The 11146-nt window shown below is 34.7% G+C and overlaps 1 pseudogene; it reads right to left on the bottom strand.

Moving 5' to 3' along the window:
• Positions 1-4866: 4866 nt before the first annotated feature.
• The window catches only part of LOC135207035 (small ribosomal subunit protein mS39-like), a 72189-nt pseudogene continuing 65909 nt past the window's right edge, over positions 4867-11146 (bottom strand).

Genomic DNA, 11146 nt, shown 5'->3' with positions numbered 1-11146 from the left:
GTTACTGAATAAGTTTTAATGTATTCCCGTTCCCACGTTCCAATAAAACTCTACAGTCTTCCCTTGTACTTCCTTATTCATGTCCTAGGTCAGTGCAGCTAGCAATGCAACGCCGGCCCGATCGTTACCACAAATAAAAATTCAGTGGATCGTGACAGCTGTGACCTGATGATGCCTGTAGGGTCATTATACCCTTGCTCGATTTGCTTTGACAAAAGATTTTATTTCTGCTTAGACTTCTACCCTTATTTTATATATCAAATACTTTTACTTCATCTCCTTTCTATGGCCGCCTCCACACGATCGAGAAGCGCTTAGCGAGCACGAATTAAGTGTCACTGGACGAATGTAAGGCCAATCCAGCGAACTGCCATGACCATAGTTATACAAAACTCAAGTCTCCGGACAGCTCCGTGTAATGAAGTACGGCGTTGAGCAATCAACCTCCCAGCCATAGAATATATACCAAGTGTGTATATTTGTATATATTACTGATGGGACCCCATTCAAACTGGATGGTGTCTAGCGTAGGTATTTAAAAATAATAAGTTAAAAGCTTTCAAGGACAACCAGTCCTCATTATCAAGTATGTATGAGGTCCGGTTGACCTTGAAAGCTTGTAACTTTTTTAATGAAAAACTAATTTTGAATGGTTATTTAGCAATTTACATGCCTTAATCTTAGATATTAACCCATGAATTGTCATCAGCATGTAATGAATATATGTATTAAAGTTTTACTTCCATTCGAGTAACTACCATACTCTACAAACAAATAAAAAAATTTCTTAACCATACTAAAACGAGATTTACCAATACATTCTTCCCAAGCGCCATGGTTAGGCAAATCAAAAAGGGACAAGAGAACACCGGTTACGAAAAACAAAGACTCCTCGTGGTAGCTCCCAGACTACGCAGAGCCTAATCAAGGTATTGCAGTGTTAGCTGCTTAATCCCGCAGATGTATCGTAGCTTCATAGATTAAGATTCCATCGAGCAAAACACTTAAGGAACTAAGGGAGTTAAACATTAGCTTACCGACTGTCTTCATAGCTACTCTTAAGGAGTAGCTATGAAGTCCTTCGACTGAAAAATACTAACAACAAGAGGCATAATACTATAGTAAAGTTACCCACCTTGGTCTCATACAACCTATCCTCATCTTCTGTGGCCGAATGTTGTATGCTATACAGGAACCAGATTAGTGACTATTCAACATTCAAACTGGGTAGGACAAAATCTATATAAAATCGCCCAAGGTTGCGTGTTACCAAATTTTTTTTAGTGGCCATTTTGAAGAAACACTGGTATTTATTTAATCGCTCATCAAGCTTCCAAGATAATACTTAAAACAAGCTTCTAAGATACTTAAAACAAGCTTCTAAGATACTTAAAACAAGCTTTGAAGACACTTAAAACAAGCTTCGAAGACTCTTAAAACAAACTTCGAAGACACTTAAAACATCCAATTGAATCCTCTCTGGATTTTATTTTTTTTTAAATTCTGCCCACAAAACGAACCCTTGGCTACAGTGCAATTGTAATACAGTATCATATTCAACTGGACCTTGGCCATTACTAAGTAGGTTTTCGATCCCTATTAAGGCTCAAACGCCTCTTGCACCAAACCAGTAAAATTTGTTACCAGTTTCAGCAATACTGAATATATTACAAGAATATCTATTTTTAGGTTACTTCATGCTTGGCCTTTCCACCCTACCTGTCAAAATTGAGATAACAGAAAATTCTCTCTGCAGTTTCATCCTTTATCTTAGCGCCTCGGTGGCGTGATTGGTATGGTCTTTGCCTGCCACCGGTGGCCGTGAGTTCGATTCTCGGTCATTCTATTGAGGTGTGAGAGATGTGTATTTCTGGTGATAGAAGTTCACTCTCGACGTGGTTCGGAAGTCACGTAAAGCCGTTGGTCCCGTTGCAGAATAACCACTAGTTCCATGCAACGTAAAAACACCATACAATACCATCCTTTATCTTAGTTGAGGAAGAAAAATCCATTTTCTTCACAGACATGATGGTAAAGGTATAAATTTTTTTTATTTCCATCCTCTGATCAATCTCTGCCTAGACATACTAGGTGAGCTTAAAGGAGTCAGTCACAGATCTGGTCAACTGTGACCAAGTAGTGTGTATGCTCTGTGAGATGATTGGAGTATGGCCTAAAGATAACAAGAAATGTGGTCGAAGCCAAAATAGCAGAATTTGTTGTTACATAAACTTTATTATCTTAAAATAGGATAACCTTGCGAGGTTTTTGTAAATCGTAGATCGTACTGATATATCAGTTAAATTGCTTAATTTTAAGGTCTTCATAACCTCATTTTTTTTACTTCCCAAAATATAGAATGACAAAGTTGGGCTCCCCTGACCAATCCAAGCCATAACATTGAAGATATTTCCTGGCAGAGCACTTTCCTTAATTTCATCATAAAGTGATTTCCTTGTAAATTTCCCAATAAGCACTCTCCTTATGAATGTCCTTTTAACGAACTTTATAACATTTAAATGTTTTCAGTCTTTTACTGAACTCACCACAGACATGCACATATTCTCTAGTTTGATTTATGCATGGAACAGCCTGATACAGTTAAATAATTCCTGATACAGTTAAACTGCGGAATAGTCTTTATGGTAGTACCATTCATAACGGAGTTTAAAACTTTTTTTTGAGTCTGTAACACTGTTTTAAAGAGTAAAGTACAGTGCATGTTATTTGTATTGTTGTTTTTGTATCTATGTAATTATTTTTGTTACCTCTACTATTATCGCTTTCTTCACGCCTTAATTTTCTCTCTCTCTCTCAAATGGGGTCTTATTGTATGAAAACTTAAACATTCCATTTTTTTGAATGTCTAATAATTTTGAAACTAAATCAATGACCATCCTAATATGGCGTGATGATGGAAGTAACCAGAAATCACAGCAGTGTCTACCAAAGGCTGTGAATACCAACAGGAATTCCTACTCCATTACAGGACAGAAGACAGCAAGGGTGGATGGGTCGTAAGAATCCTTCCCTTACCACCTGGACATTGGTGGTGAAGATCTTGACAAAGTTCTTCAGTCCTTCCACTGACGAATCTGCAGTATTGTACTTTTTTCGACCTTCACCGTATATCAGTTAGCAAGAAGTTGTTCCCTTTGGGAATATCATCATTACACGACTACGGGTAAGAGATCTTCACAAAATAATCATTCATGTACTTGTCCTCCTTGTGCCGTGGCTTCATCCCAGACACACTCCCAAATAACACTTGACAGAAGATTGTCTGGTGGCATGTGCTCCTTTTCCGCCTTGGACCCAGTTAGGAAACTACATACCTCACTTGTTCGTGTATTGCCTTCTTGTCAGCCTGGTATGTTAAGCTGCTGGATACCCAAAATTTTAATTATTCCTATTCATATCCTTTATCCTTTCCCACTCAAGTGCTTAAGGATAAACATGAACGTAAACTGCTTTTATCATTATTAATGCATTTGGAATACATTTATATTCCGTTTGCTTTGTCCCGCTGTTTTTAACTTTTTTCTTTGTGTAAAGTACTTATTTTCAGAGCCACATTCATCAGGTTTCTTCTCTCCACTATGCTCCTGACACCCATTAATCATAATAATTTTCTAGTAATAATCTCTTTCCCTTTCCTTTGCCTAATTTGAAGCCATGGCCTTAGAACTATATGCTATCTTCTCTGTAGTTTTGACTGCCTGATCAACTGCCCAATCCTTATTCAACTTGTGAATTTTAACAATAAGTAACCCTATAAAATAAATTTTATCATTTCGATCTTAGAGAGGGTTGCTCTTTATTGTCACTATGTTGCCATCAGTTTGCAGTCGTACTTTTGATACTACGACACACTGTGTGGGATTTTTATGCCAATTATTATCAAAGTTAAAAAATGGTTAAATTCTTGTTTTCATGAGGAAATGATTATATAAAGCAAATTATTGAGTAATTTTAGCTATCAGCAATCAAATAATCAGGATCATGATAATGTTCAAATTTAGTGCTGTCACAACATGTCTATAAATAGAACAGAGGTAGAGGGAAGTGATTGGATAATAGATGATCTCCATGCCAACCAGCCAGCCAATCAGGTTTTAGCTGTATTCTGTCTTAGAAAGAATGTTTTGCTCATATGAAGTTGACGATGACGGGGTGTGCGTTTTGATTACATTACATATTTTTTAATAGTGTAATGCATTTAACTGATTACATGAAGAATAAAATTAATTCCTTCCCACTGAGTGCAAAATTTTTGGTTCAGAGATTCTTCCGCAACAATAGCACTTTTTTCTTCAGAAAATACTTACTAATGCTGCATTGACATACCTTTAAAACAAATTAATCTCTTTAATCTCTCGAGGAATGTTAATCCATTCCTGTTCAGAAAATACTTACTAATGCTGCATTGACATACCTTTAAAACAAATTAATCTCTTTAATCTCTCGAGGAATGTTAATCCATTCCTGTTTACCTGCTGGTCACAACCTTGATAGTCCATGTGTCTGACGCTTTTTTTCTCTGTCTTCCAAAGATGTATTACCTGCACTGCACATTTTCTAAAACATTATGAACGAGAGAGAGAGAGAGAGAGAGAGAGAGAGAGAGAGAGAGAGAGAGAGAGAGAGAGAGAGAGAGAGAGAGAGAGAGAGAGAGATTATTTAGGACTCTAATGCTTGGGAGACTTACAATTATTTTATTATCTTGGGATTTTTTTTTAATCTTGGGATTTTCTAAGGTCAGTTCTTGGGATCTAAGTCCACAAAACGTTTTTCGTTGTTAGAATTTTGGATAAAGGATTGTGTACCTGTATTATCACTTCAAAACAGAGCAATGAAAAAATAAAAAAACAACTGTTAAAATTTATTTACAGAAGCAATTATAAAAACACTATTACGTAAATACCTTTGAACTGCATGTACTGAAATTATTGGAAACAAAACAATAAATACTGGATTGCTGCTGGAATGTAATGTGCATCTGAGGTATTATTTATTATTCAAAGAAAACTTGTAATACCAAAAAATTACACCATTTTGACTCATTTTTTAAAACATTTTGAACTTGAAATTAATAATTGCACCTGGTATGCATACAATCAAAAGTATGCTGAGCACCACTCAGTAGCATAAAATTTCAAAAGTGAAATCAATGATTTACAAGCTACAGTAATACCAATATCATCTAATGAACGAACAAAATAAATACATACTCAAAAGTTGGTATTCAATTAACAATTTATTTCAGTCAAAATCCAGAATATCATGTCTTTGTGCAGTCAAGAATCCCATTGCTTTCAAAAAGTTCTAAACACAATACAGGTATCTGCACAAAACTAAAAGCATTCCTTGAGATTACTAGAATGTTGGAATAAAAACACTTTTTAGTTACACAGGAATATTAATGTAGTGTAGCATACTGCTGCATAAAGAAAATTCGGCAAAGGAATTAAAAAAACTTGTCTTGACAAACAGTTCACTTTTCATACTGAACACAACTGACCAATGCAAAAATTTTAGTTTTCTTCTCCTTGATGAATAATGTCTATCCCTAATACAGATGTAATCTTAGCTTTCTGCTCCTGTGAGAGATTTAACTTTGAAGAAACTCCTTTAGCTAACTCTGCAGCCTCTTGATGGCCAGCTTCAACAGAATAAATCACAATTTTCTGAAAGAAATAAAAACACGGTAAATCAATTTCCAATATCTGTAGGTGTTATGTTTTTGCTTGATATAAAGACCTCAAAAAGATTTTACAGAATTTTATGTTAAGTTTGCATATTCACAACAGTAGTTGATGAATTGTGTTATACTGACAGATTTTGTCACTGTTCATACCAACCGAGTTCTTTTGAAGAACAACTTATGGTCTTGTTTTTCAATCAGATACAGAGGCCTACATAAACTGTTTGGTAATTCAATATCAGGCCAGATGCATACAAATATCACCTACCTTATTTGCACAAAGTCAGTATAGCTAGTATTTACTTTTGCTTTGTAATAAAAGTTATATATGCATCCTAGAGTACCATAACTGATTTCAGTTACTGTTCTGCCTTGTATCTTTCACTTAGAACTTCTATTTGTCAACAAGATCTACTTTGTCGGTACGCACTGTATATATTAAAGACCATTGTCTTTTAGAAGCAAGGAAAGTGGACACAGCAGGGTAGCGTCCCTGAATCATGCCACACATAAAAAATCAAGTACTGCTGACACCCACTACAGCTCCTGCCTTCCCTTATTGTTCCTCACCACTGACAATACAGTTTAAGCCTACAGGCCTCTATTATTTACTTGCTATTCCAAGTTCTTACACTCCTATTGCCAGATACTTAAATAGAACAGAAAGATAACATTCTTGCAACAGAAACCACATCCTAGGATATTAATTCTCCATCATCAAATTATCTGTACCAACACTATTTCAGTTTCACCTTGACAGTCAATGACACCCTTTCCAAATATGTAGAGCTTCGGTTATAATACAGCTTATATTTCCATGACTGCTTCTGTTACCATACTCATGACTGGACCTGCAATGGGGATTATACCCCTTTAAAACTTCAGAAAAGCCCAGTGTCAACAGAATGCAGCTTAACTGCATCAGTGAAAGAGCAAAGCCAGAATTTAAAAAAAAAAAAAAAAAAAAAAAAAAAAAAAAAAAAAAAAAAAAAAAAAAGGCATTGTGATAATTGAAAGGGCTGCTGCTTAGCTGTGCTAGTTACCAAAGTTGTGCCACAGCTGCACAAGCTATCATTATCTCACCAACCATTGGACAAGAGCTATTCTGAAAACTAAGAACTTTAATTAATCATTACCAGTTGCCAGAGCCAAGTCACACCTCCAAACAAGTCTCTTTTCATGATGAAAGCCATAATCAAGCTATGGCAGTTTCCACAGACATGGCAAGAACTGTCGGTTATTTATGACACATCATCCTTACAGACAGAATCCAGTCCAATGTTAAGTTCCAAAACGATGCCATTAGCTACAGCTGCAATGAGAACAACTAAACCCATACAAGAGGTATATGGGGGGCAGTTTTTTTTTTTTTTCTTAGTTTTCTTTGAACATACAGGCAACTCTTGATCATGGAAACTGAAGGCATTCACAGTCACCAAAATACAAAACTGTAGCAAGAACCACTCTACGTTTTTCAAGAGCCTAACTTGTAGCATTAACGAGATAGAATATCACAAGGTAAAGGGAGTCTAGCCATGATCAAAAGAAAGGTCTCAAAGCAAACTGGATACCCTCTCAAGTTTGCAACTTAGTCACACATGGAGTACTGCTCTTAATTCCTAATGAGATTCAGAAAGTACCAAGCTACTGCTCTATTGTTCCTTTGGTTCCTGCCCATGGTCATCACTATCTTCAGCTTCAGCCATACAAAGACAATGAATATTCATGACCAATTAGGCCCATCAAGTTCTTAAGTACTGTCATGAAAAGTAAAGGGACTAGAGATGACAATTAACATATCATAATCTATTGATTCACAAGTCATAAAATAAGTCTGTCATTGATAGGAAAAAGCAACGTGAATAAAACCAACAGTACACATGGTAACATGTTTACTGTTGATTTTAAACAGTTACAAGGTTATAGGGAACAGGGATGGAAATGCCAATATTCATTCAAATGATAAAAAATGGAATAAGGTGAAAATAATTGTAAAAAAATTCAATAAGGTGCTCCTATCAAAATTATAAAAATTAAGATGCTGGTTGGTGAGAGAAGAGGCACCCCTAAATGAAGCTGACTTCTCACTTGTTAACTAATTAGTACATAGAAGCTATAAAAAATGGATATTGGTCAAACCTACCAAAACCAGCAAGAAAAGTAATTGTGAAATACTTTACACTTTTCAATTGTGAAATGTGGCTACTACCAGCTGCAAACTTTTATATCTTGACTGGTGACAAGGCATTGTTCATTTTCAGTAGTTATTATTCCTGGCAACATAGTAATGGAAAATGCACTATGCATCATCAACAGTGACTTGAAATTATAAATCCAGATACATAAGCTCTTTCATTCACAAGTAATATAAAATTACCCGAGTATTGTCAAGGTAAATACAAAAATATGTATGAAATTTTCTCAATACTGTCAGAATGGAAAACTACGTTGCCTGCAAGAAGTAATGTCAAGCAAAATGAAAATATATTTCATACTTACAACTGCAATTTTACTGTCATTTTGTTGTGATGCAGCATTACTTAGCAATTCCAAGGCCTTGGGTGATGCTGATCCAAGAACAGAAAGCTGATTGTCTGCAATTTCTGTAAACACTTGAACAGCCTTCTCATAATCATCGCACTGTACCAGCGTGATTAAGAGATCACTAATCATCTTACCAGACCAAGTGATCTGTAAAATCAGAAATAAAAAAAATTAAATCTTCACTGAGGCAAGCTTAATTTAGAATAAAAAACTGATAACAAATATTCAGTAGTCTATTTTATTTGGGATTAATCTTACCTACTGTTAAAGTTAGCTTACATGTATGGATAAATTACGCTCTCTATGTGTAAGCAGTTACATATAAAAAACCATCCTAAAGACATCCTTTATCTTGAAAAACACAACAGCTCTGAACCACACTAGGCTCCTCTTCAGATGAATGGTAAAACAGGAATACAGACACAAAAGACAAAAAGAATACAAAGAAAATTAAAATTAAAATATAAAAATAAATATCAATGACAAAAAGATCACTTCATTCACACAACAAAAGAGAGATGACTTCAGATAGCCCACAAAACGAACGGACAAGTAACTAACAATGAAAAATTACATGCTATCTGGAAATTTATACAACCATAACTTATTTCAGTATCAAGAAGTATACACTTCAGGTATAAAAAAAGACATACAAACCTTATTGCGCCTATCTTCTTTTTGATTCTGAACTCTTGTCCAAATATCCCAAGCAATTCCTGATATTTGCTGAGTAATCTCTGTGTTATCATCAGTGGGTTGATGACTGGATGTACAAGATAAAGCCTCAGCCACAACCTTCTCTTGGGATGTATGGTCAAATACTATTATGTCTGACCAAATCTGTGGCAGGTATCTATAGCCATCATGAACTTTCAAAGAAGACATAATTTCCTAGAAAAAAAATCAAATCAAAGCTGTAATCAACACTTTGTGTTTATAGGATTCCATTACTGTCAATGGAGTGTACAAAGATTTTGTTAAATATGTGAATCATAGGTTATCGCAGGATAAGGAATTTATAACACTGAATGGATTGCTATATTACAGTATTAAAACCTATAAACTAATACTCTATAATCAATTCACAAACAAAAATATACTGTATAAGAATATATAAAAATATACTATCTAGTTAAACAACTTGGATGTAAATTATTATACATATAATCATGGTTTCTAGAATGACACTGACAAGACCTGTAGCAATTAAAGATTTTGTTAGCCAGTTTTCTTTTGTAGGCATAGTGTTTGAGTTCCCTAACTACTTTATCCACCATGTCATGTACCTGATGTTGCCAAAAACTATTAGAATTGTTCTTTCCCCCCATTCTATGAGAAAATCAAAGGCCACATTCAACACACCTTCTCATTCTGCTCTTACAAGTTTGTGCAATGATTCATAACTGAATGAACTTACTAGCTATGCATCCTACAAAACAGAAACATTATCTTTGCAAAAAAGCAATACAGTACAAGACTTTGATACAACAGGGCAAACTAAAACAAAACAACTTAAAGAACCTAGAATAAATATAAAAGCCTTTTATTCACCTTTGAATGGCTTGGTAAGAGATTAATTTAATAAAAGAAATATATTTATACAATCTTCATTGTATCTCATATTGCTACCTTTGCGCTGACTCCACTTAAAAGAATCAACTTTTTTCAAACAAAACCAATCCTTTTAAAATAATGCAAAATATGAACAGAAGCAAGATGAAAGCCAGGAACTCTACACATATGTCCAGGAATCCCCAGGCCTCCAGTGTTACTGTTTCACTGTTTATATATAGGTCAAAACAGGTCAGAAGGGGGAAAATTTGTCTAAAAGTAATAAGTTTGTATCCAAAGGCTGACATCTTGGGATGAAAAAAAAACAATTATAATTTTTGGGTCATCTAGAAAAGTATAGCAGAATAACTACTCATTCTGTAAGGCATACCAGTGAGTAACCTCCAAATTCTATGATACGCAGGACTCCATGATGATGAGGAGAATCAATATGTGGATGAGGATTCCTCTAATCTGTATTTCCCAATTGATGCCTTGGCATTAATGTCTCTTGACAATGTAGTTTGCCAGCTCCTGGTGCCAACCATTACAACAGTTAGGATCCTTCTCTTTTAAAATATAATGATTTTGAGAGAGCCCTGATCTCATGGACGAGGTTGACCTGCGCCATCTCGTCATTTTGTGACACTGTCATATGGCCATAACATTACCTAATTACAATTACTTGCTTCTTGATATGATCTTTGGAAATTGGAAAACTGAACTTCTGTTATCTTTCACAACATAAATATAAGACAACATAAATATTATTCTTCATTATCCATTAAAATAAATTTACTTTCCTTTTCAACCAAAATAATATATAACCTATTTTGAGAGTAAAGTAACAGGAGAAGAAATTGAAAAATAAATGAGAGTAAGGAAAAACAATAACAAATACCAGCACTTACATTAGTAGTATGTATCATACAACCTACTAATGTACAATACCAAAACAATCAAAAGCAAAGAAGACAACTCAAGCTACTGCTTCATCAACCACAATGACAAATTACCAAACAGAATTTGCCTGAACACCAGTTAAAGATTCAATTCCCATAGTCTGTCTTTGCTTAGCGTAAAGCAATTGACTATACTTTCTATTAAGAATATACAATTTGCAATTACGTTATAATTTACCAAAGCAAGAGTATGTGAAATTAAATAACTCGTATAATCACAATTACTTACCATCATAATTCTTGGTTCGGGTGTATAAATATGAGGAACCATTTCGTGATATATTTCCATAAACTCATCGGCTGATAATGATGAACATGCAAGGGCAAAATAATGTCGGCTGTAAGAAAAAGAAAGAAAATTTTAGATTTTTCAAAATAAAGACAC

Source organism: Macrobrachium nipponense, chromosome 31 (assembly GCF_015104395.2).
Source record: "Macrobrachium nipponense isolate FS-2020 chromosome 31, ASM1510439v2, whole genome shotgun sequence".
Taxonomy (NCBI): Eukaryota; Metazoa; Arthropoda; class Malacostraca; order Decapoda; family Palaemonidae; genus Macrobrachium; species Macrobrachium nipponense.
This window is presented reverse-complemented; position numbering and strand designations above follow the sequence as displayed.